The sequence below is a fragment of the Aethina tumida genome, chromosome 4 (assembly GCF_024364675.1).
Source record: "Aethina tumida isolate Nest 87 chromosome 4, icAetTumi1.1, whole genome shotgun sequence".
NCBI classification, from domain to species: domain Eukaryota; kingdom Metazoa; phylum Arthropoda; class Insecta; order Coleoptera; family Nitidulidae; genus Aethina; species Aethina tumida.
The window spans coordinates 7,200,337-7,208,267 of NC_065438.1; positions in this window are offsets into that span (position 1 = coordinate 7,200,337).

A 7,931-nucleotide genomic window follows, 5' to 3' on the forward strand; every position below is an offset into this window, starting at 1 on the left:
GATTAATACATATTCGTGGGGGAATGAGTGAGTAACAGTTAGTACGATTTTGATTTATCGGCATCTGCGGGGCTGTTTAATGACTGTTTTACATTTCGAACACTTAAATTACAATGTAAGGCTTATGCAGTCGGTATGGCATGGCTTTAATTTAATTAGTCACTAAAACATGGAAAATCTCCCATAAATTTGTCCTGATGCGCCATAATTTGTAGTTACAATAACAATCCTGCATCATATTTCCGACCGGGGCCGGTTTATTACCTTGTTTCATGCACCTAATTATTGCCAACAGTGGTGACAAATTTTTTACTTTTGAAAATAAGATTAACATTGTTGAAACATTGTTTATTCTATTTTGGGGCACTGAATTTTAATCACCAGGTGCACATTAGTTAAGTCAAAGACAAACTCACACATTTTATCATGTGCTAAATTTTAATTAATGTGTAATTAACGGGGTAACCCACATTTTTCAGAAAAAAATAATGCTTTTAATGGGAATAGCTGCAGTAGTTGTACTAACAAAATATCCTTGTGGAAGAAATACACACTCAACAAATAATAATTATTATATAGTATAATAAAAATAGTTGGATTTTGACCTGACCAATCTAGAACTTGAACTTTGGACGCCTGCTTAGGATCATTATCATGCATAAAAATCTATGTAACCAGTAAATTATAACAAGTAAACAGTCCCATTATATCTCTCATGATATCTCTATGCATGATACCATCTATTTTACCAATAATTTTCTGTAATTATCTTATACCATGTAAAGGAATGGAACAGTTCCTCCTGTTTCAAAGTTTTTGTGATATATCACAGATATATCTAAAACCCAAACTTTTATTTGGAGTATAAGTGACCATGTGTTCATATTCTACTGAACTTAAATTCATCAGTACAAACAATTTTTGACTAATTAATATATTTTTGTCGAATATTCTTTTTTGATACAACATCTATGGAATGCTTCTACATGCTAAAGAGATTTGGGGGAAAGAACAAATTTCCCTCAAATCTCTTTAACCTGATTTGTATAATTGATTAACTATTTTTATTACACTATATAATAATTATTATTTGTTGAGTGTGTATTTCTTCCACAAGGACATTTTGTTATTCCTATTAAAAGTATTATTTTTTCCTGAAAAATGTGGGTTACCCCGTTAATTACACATTAATTAAAATTTAGCACATGATAAAATGTGTGAGTTTGTCTTTGACTTAACTAATGTGCACCTGGTGATTAAAATTCAGTGCTTCAAAATAGAATAAACAATGTCCCAACAATGTTAATCTTATTTTCAAAAGTAAAAAATTTGTCACCACTGTATATGATAGTGTGTAATTCTTCCACTTATTTTAATTAAAAATATCATTGCAATATTTTTTAGCATTTCTGCACATTTAGAAAACTGGGCTTTTTAGTAGAATATTGGTTCTATGTCTTGGTATGGTGAGAGAAACGCTGCTTCTTGAATTAAGTCTTGGCACGTTAATATATATTGACAAGAAACTTTGGTCACGTTTTTTTCTTCTAACTAGCAGTGAGTCCATAGAATGTTCTTGCACCAATAGATTGTTACGAGGGTATACATTGTTCTTACAAAAGCTCAAGTACTTAAGGTATCGTCGTTGAATAGATTCCAGGATAATTTGATGGCAAGTGTAAATGAGATTCCAGACAATACTGTAATACTCCAATTTGCTTCGTACTAGTGTAGAAAACAGAGTCTGTATTGCAATTTGAGAATTTATCTATTTAGAGTTTCGTAAGACAAATCCCAAGAACTTGGAAGCTGATGTAGAAAGTTCCATTATTTGTGGCACAAAGGATAATTCGTTGTCAAATAAAACGCCTAAATCTTTACAGCAATCCTTCCTCATCAGCACTCATCCATTTATGTTGTATGAAAACTTGTCTGGCAATTTACGTTTGGTGTAACTTACAATGAAGTATTTCTTTACATTTAACTGGAGGTTGTTACTCTGACACCATGTCACCAAAGTGTCAACACCACTTTGTAGAGTAAGGGCCTATACAATACTGTCGACATGATAATATAGTTTCAGATCATTAGCATAGTCTAGACTACAGCATAAAAACAAACTCAACAAGTCATTGATGAATAAAACGAATGATTGGGGTCCCAAGTTAGACCCATGCGGTACTCTAGAGGATGCAGTGTAAGTGTGAGATCTAAATCCGTTGTAGTTGACATAACAAGTTGTTTCCCACATAACTCTCAATTAAATTAATAAGACTAACACCAAGACCAAAAGTATCAAGTTTGTTCAACAGTATATGATCAATGGTATCGAATGCACGTGAAAAGTCTGTATAAACGACGTCCATCTGACTTTTACCATCTATTGATGAACTTATATCATACATATCAAATTAGTGGTGGTGGACCTGCCTAACATAAAACTGGGCTGATTAAGAGAACATTTTGATAAATGACAGAATATAACACCTGTTCAAATATATTAGAGAAATTACTTAATATGGAGATAAGTTTGTAATTATTAAAATTAAACTTATCACCTTTTTTGAATACTGGGGTAATTTTGGCAGTTTCCCTTATAGATGGGTTTTCAGAGACAAACTGTAAATAATTTTTTATGGTTTCAAAAATGTAAATTTGCTATCCTTAATCAAAAATGCTGGTATCTGATAATGCACCACAGTTTTTTGTTGGCCAACTTGTCGACACTATTAAGTATGTCAGACTCATTCACTTCATCAAGTTGAACACATTGATGATTAGAAAATTGAAGAACAAATTGATCCACGATATCTAAACAATAAAGTGTAGTGTATGGCCACTTCTGGACATCTTAGGATCAAATTGTTAATAAATCTACCACAAAGTCAAAAGTACAGTTTTATAAAAAAGTAAGTCAGAGGACTTAGTCCTGATTCATCATAATTTCCAGTGATATTAATAGTCTTGTATCATTTTGTCAGCACTTCGGTTTATTACCTTGTTTAACTCTCCACATTAACAAACAGTGATAAGAATTTTTAAATTCCACAAATAAGATTAACATTGTTTAATCCGTTTTACTGTACCCACTCAGAACAACCATCTGGGCATTAGTTAAGCCCAAGACAAATTCACAGTGTACATTTCGTCATGTGCTAAATTTTGATTAATGTGGAATTAACGGGGCAACTCAAATAATGCACACTGATCCTTTATCTAAACAGTCCTGCAAGGGCAAGGATTCGTGCGGTTTTGCGGCCACGGTCATATAAATAAGGATGGAGCAGATGGGGACTGCGGTCCCGATATGCCGAATTCACAAACGTATAAACGGGCTATTCCAGACAGATTTTCAACGCACATTACCCCCAATCAAATTATTAACATACGTGAAAACAAAAAAGTGGGCATTAATTTTACATAAAACTTACAACACGTATTTGTCGGCTGTGAAACCCCCCGATTACGGGCATCAAATTAATTAATTAATAAGGGTGGTTAACGTGGAAAGACCCGGAGGAAGAGTGTTAAACAGGATTAAAGCGAACCGTTGGACCGTGGCGTCAGAATCTGCTGTTGGACTTACGAGTCCGTTTTAACCGTCGAAATATTTTCAAGGATCGGGAGGGGCCAAACGTAGGAATTATCCCCTGCGACCCTAATGGATTGTTTAGTAATTGGATTGACTGTATTCGCAGAGATTGAAAACCGCCGACACGAGCCGAAAGTAACTTTTGGTTTTCCTCCATACATATATATATATATATATATATATATATATATATATATATATATATATATACAGGAGGAGATTTATCGTTACGACTTTATGCTGCGGCTTTCGCAGCTTCTGTACACCAACTTATCTCAGATGTCCGATTGTTTTGGAATAGCACCCGGTTCTAATGCGATATTGGTTAAATAACAGAATTAGCCCGTCTATAAATAACCGTTTGTTTCGTTAATTTCGGCCCCGGCAATCCGGGCCAACATTACGGAAAGGGTTAGGGGATTTACCGGGCCCCAACGGGTCGTTGCTTTAATTTGTAACTACGCGGTCTCCGGCCCACTGTTATAAAACAATTTTATGCCTGACGTAACTCAAAAAAAAACTCAATCAGTCACCAATCTTATCGCCCAACTATTCAAGGAGTCAAGGAGATTTTTTATTTCGCTCACGTACCCGGACAATACAGCCGATCTTATCACGCCCCCCAGTAATTCACACTCGGCAAACAAATTAAAAAAAAATCGAATTACCGCAAAAGATAAAATAGCTGAATTGCTCCCTCACCCATAAACACGGCGGTAGGTGTTGTGAATACGTGAACACCACTCGTCCTGGGGACGGATCGTGTTTATTATTGCGGAGGCGGCCGCGTCTTAAGTCTCCCCTTATCTGACTGATTTAATTACCGGGGAATCACACGATTAATACAACATACATGTTGTCGGTACGGGGGCAAATTGGTTTAGGGTGCCGAAACGTCCAGATTATCGCTTCCGTAATAATCGTTCCGGCAAGCTCCGGAATAAAACCCGGATTTAATATAGAGAAAGGTAAAGTTACAAGCTGGCGTTTTCAACGGGAAAACACTTACGTACGCCGTTTCTCAAGAATTTCATTACGTTCAGGTACCAACAAATGAACAAATGAATTCTGTGATTTTGAATCTGTTTTATGCTACCGCAAATAAATTTTTGCGCTCGTTGCCGGGGCTGAAATAAAAAGATTCCCGACGTTCGAAGCGGCTCGGATTCGATAAATCTGGAAAGCCACTATTTAAAGTCTCATTGTATCTGAAATAAAATGAATCGGAAATGTATTGCAATTGCAATCTTGAGAGTGCTAATAAAAATGCTTTCGCGGCACAAAACTCTTATTTTACATTTGGAGATGGGCCGAAATCAGCGAAATAAGTTATTTAATTTTTAATTTTCCAAAGTGGTTTCATAGTAAGGTGTTTTCGCTACGTGCATCCTAAACTAGCAACTGTTTTATTTATCGCCGATGCTTTTGTGTATGTGTGAGCATCAGTTTAAATGATTTACTTTATTTTTGCTCTTTGGCTGCTGCTTTAAATATTTACTTATTTACTCAATTCGGATAAATGTACAATTGTTTCTCTTTCTTATTTATAGTTTTAAAATACAATTGTCTTACATGGTCATTGTATAATTAATAATATGATCAATTATTAAATTATTATTATTAAATCATATCAATTAATATGAAACCCTGTATTTCCTACATATACGGTTATTGTAAGATAGATGGCAGAACAAAAGCATTATTAAAATATGCAATTCATACGTTAGTGAATGAAAACTTGGTTGCCTACATACTTTATTACTTATTTAATACGAAAATAAAATTTAATTCAATAAAACTGTTTCATGAAACAAAAAGTGTATTTGATATATATCTTTATTATGTATATTTGATATATATTTTTATTATGACCATTTTAATACAGAAAAGCTGAATTTTAAAATTATTAGTGTGTATGGCTGTTGTCAGATATATGGCTGCACCAATGTATCTTTAAAATATAAAATTCGATCATTAGAGAATACAAAGTTGGTTGTCGACACCACTTATTTAATAACAAAAATAAAATTTTACGTACTAAAAATGTTTCATGAAACGAAAAACATAATATGCATTTGATAAATATATTTATTTCGACCTTTTTCAACTTTTTAATTATTCTCTGGACAATAATAATATCTATAATTGTTGTTTATAAGATTCCACCAAGATTTAATAATTATAAGCAATTATTATTTACTTGTTATATTATTAATTATGTATAATATATATATATATATATATATATATATATATATATATATATATATTACTTTAAATATTTACTTATTTATTGAACTAAACTACAATTCAACTAAATTACAATTTTATTTATTTAATGTTTCTATTTCTTATTTATAGTTTTTAAAATACAATAAATATTTTATATTCTGAATTATTAATTAATAATTTATAATTCCAAAATTGTTTTATACGACCATTGTTTAACGTAATAATATGATTAATTATTACGTAATTATTAAACATAAAGAATCAAATTTGAAACAAAATATTGTTGGCAAAATAATATGAAACTGTATATTTCCTGCATATGTAGCTAATATACAATTACAGCACCAGATAATGCAATGTGGTTGCCTACCTAAATAATTACATGTTTAATAACAAAATAAAATTTTATGTACTAAAAATGTCATGAAATGAAAATTGTAATATGCATTTGATAAATATGTTTATTCAGTCCTTTTTCATATAAAAAATCTTAATATTTCAACTGTTTTGTGGATATAGATATTATTGTTTATAAGACAGCCACAATTATATAATAAGTACAAGCAATTATTATTTAATTATTATATTATTCTTTTTAAGTATACATTAAATAAATACTTATTTTTTACTTAATGCTTCTCATTCTTATCTATAATGTTCAAAATACAATAAATATTCTATATTCTGAATTATTAATTAATAATTTATAATTTCAAAATTTAGATGCCCTTTGTGTAACATTAATTATTATATTATTGTTATTAAATCGTAAAAAATCAAATTGAAACAAAATATTGTTGGCAAAATAATATGGAACTATGAATTTCCTGTATATGTGGCTATTACCAGAGAGATGGTAGAACCAATGCATCCTTAAATTATACAATTCGAGCATTCGAAAATGCAAAGTACAAAATAAAATTAAATGTCTCTTCAGACCTTTTTCATATAAAAAACCTTAACTTTCCAATTGTTCTGTGGATATAGATATTATTGTTAATAAGACATTCACAAAGATATAATAATTACAAGAAATTATTATTTACTTGTTATATTATTAATTATTTTTCGTTTTTCTTGTAATATATAAGATAATATATTACTTTAAATATTTACTTATTTATTTATTTCGAACAAGGATACAATTTTACTCATTTAATGCTTCTATTTCTTATCTAGTTTTCAAAATACAATGAATATTCTACATTCTGAATTATTAATTAATAATTTATAATTTCAAAATTGTTTTAGATGGCCATTGTGTAACATAACAATATTATTATATTACTATTGTTGTTAAATCAATAAAAAATCAAATTTGAAACAAAATATTGTTGGCAAAATAATACGTGTGTATTTTCCTGCATATATGGCTATTATCAGAGAGATGGCAGTACTAAAGCATCTTTAAAATATACAATTACAGCATCCTTATAATGTAATGGTGGTTGTCTACATAAATAATCACTTGTTTAATAACAAAATAAAATTTAATGAAAAAAAAAAATGTTTTATGATGAAATGAAAAATGCATTTGCTAAATATTTCTATTCTGACCTTTTTAAAAGAAAAAAAAACTTAATTTCTCAATTATTCTAGGGATATAGATGTTATTGTTCATAAAACGTCCACGAAGATAATTACAAGTAATTATTATTATCAGTTTTGGTTTTTATGTATTACATAATATATTATTTCAAAACAGATATAAAATATAATTATATTCTAAATCGTAGTATTATAATTTAAAATATACATGGAATTATATTTAATGGTTATTAATATGCTGGTTGTTCAATTAAATTAATGAATTTAGCATGATAAAACTTGTTAATAGACACACAACATAAAATGATTGAAGTAAACTTCCTCTTTTAACAACTCCACTACTAAAACCCTTATTTACCTCCAAACGTAGACAAACAGAAAACTCGGTTCTCAGTTATTTTGTACTTTGTAAATTAAAACGAAAACACTAAGCAAAATAACCAGACTAGTTCCAACAACAATTATCATAATAAATGGAAGCCGCTGGATGTAAATAATATATAATTCTAAGGATAATGGGGCCGGAAAGAACCGCACTTTTAACTAAGATAAATGCAAG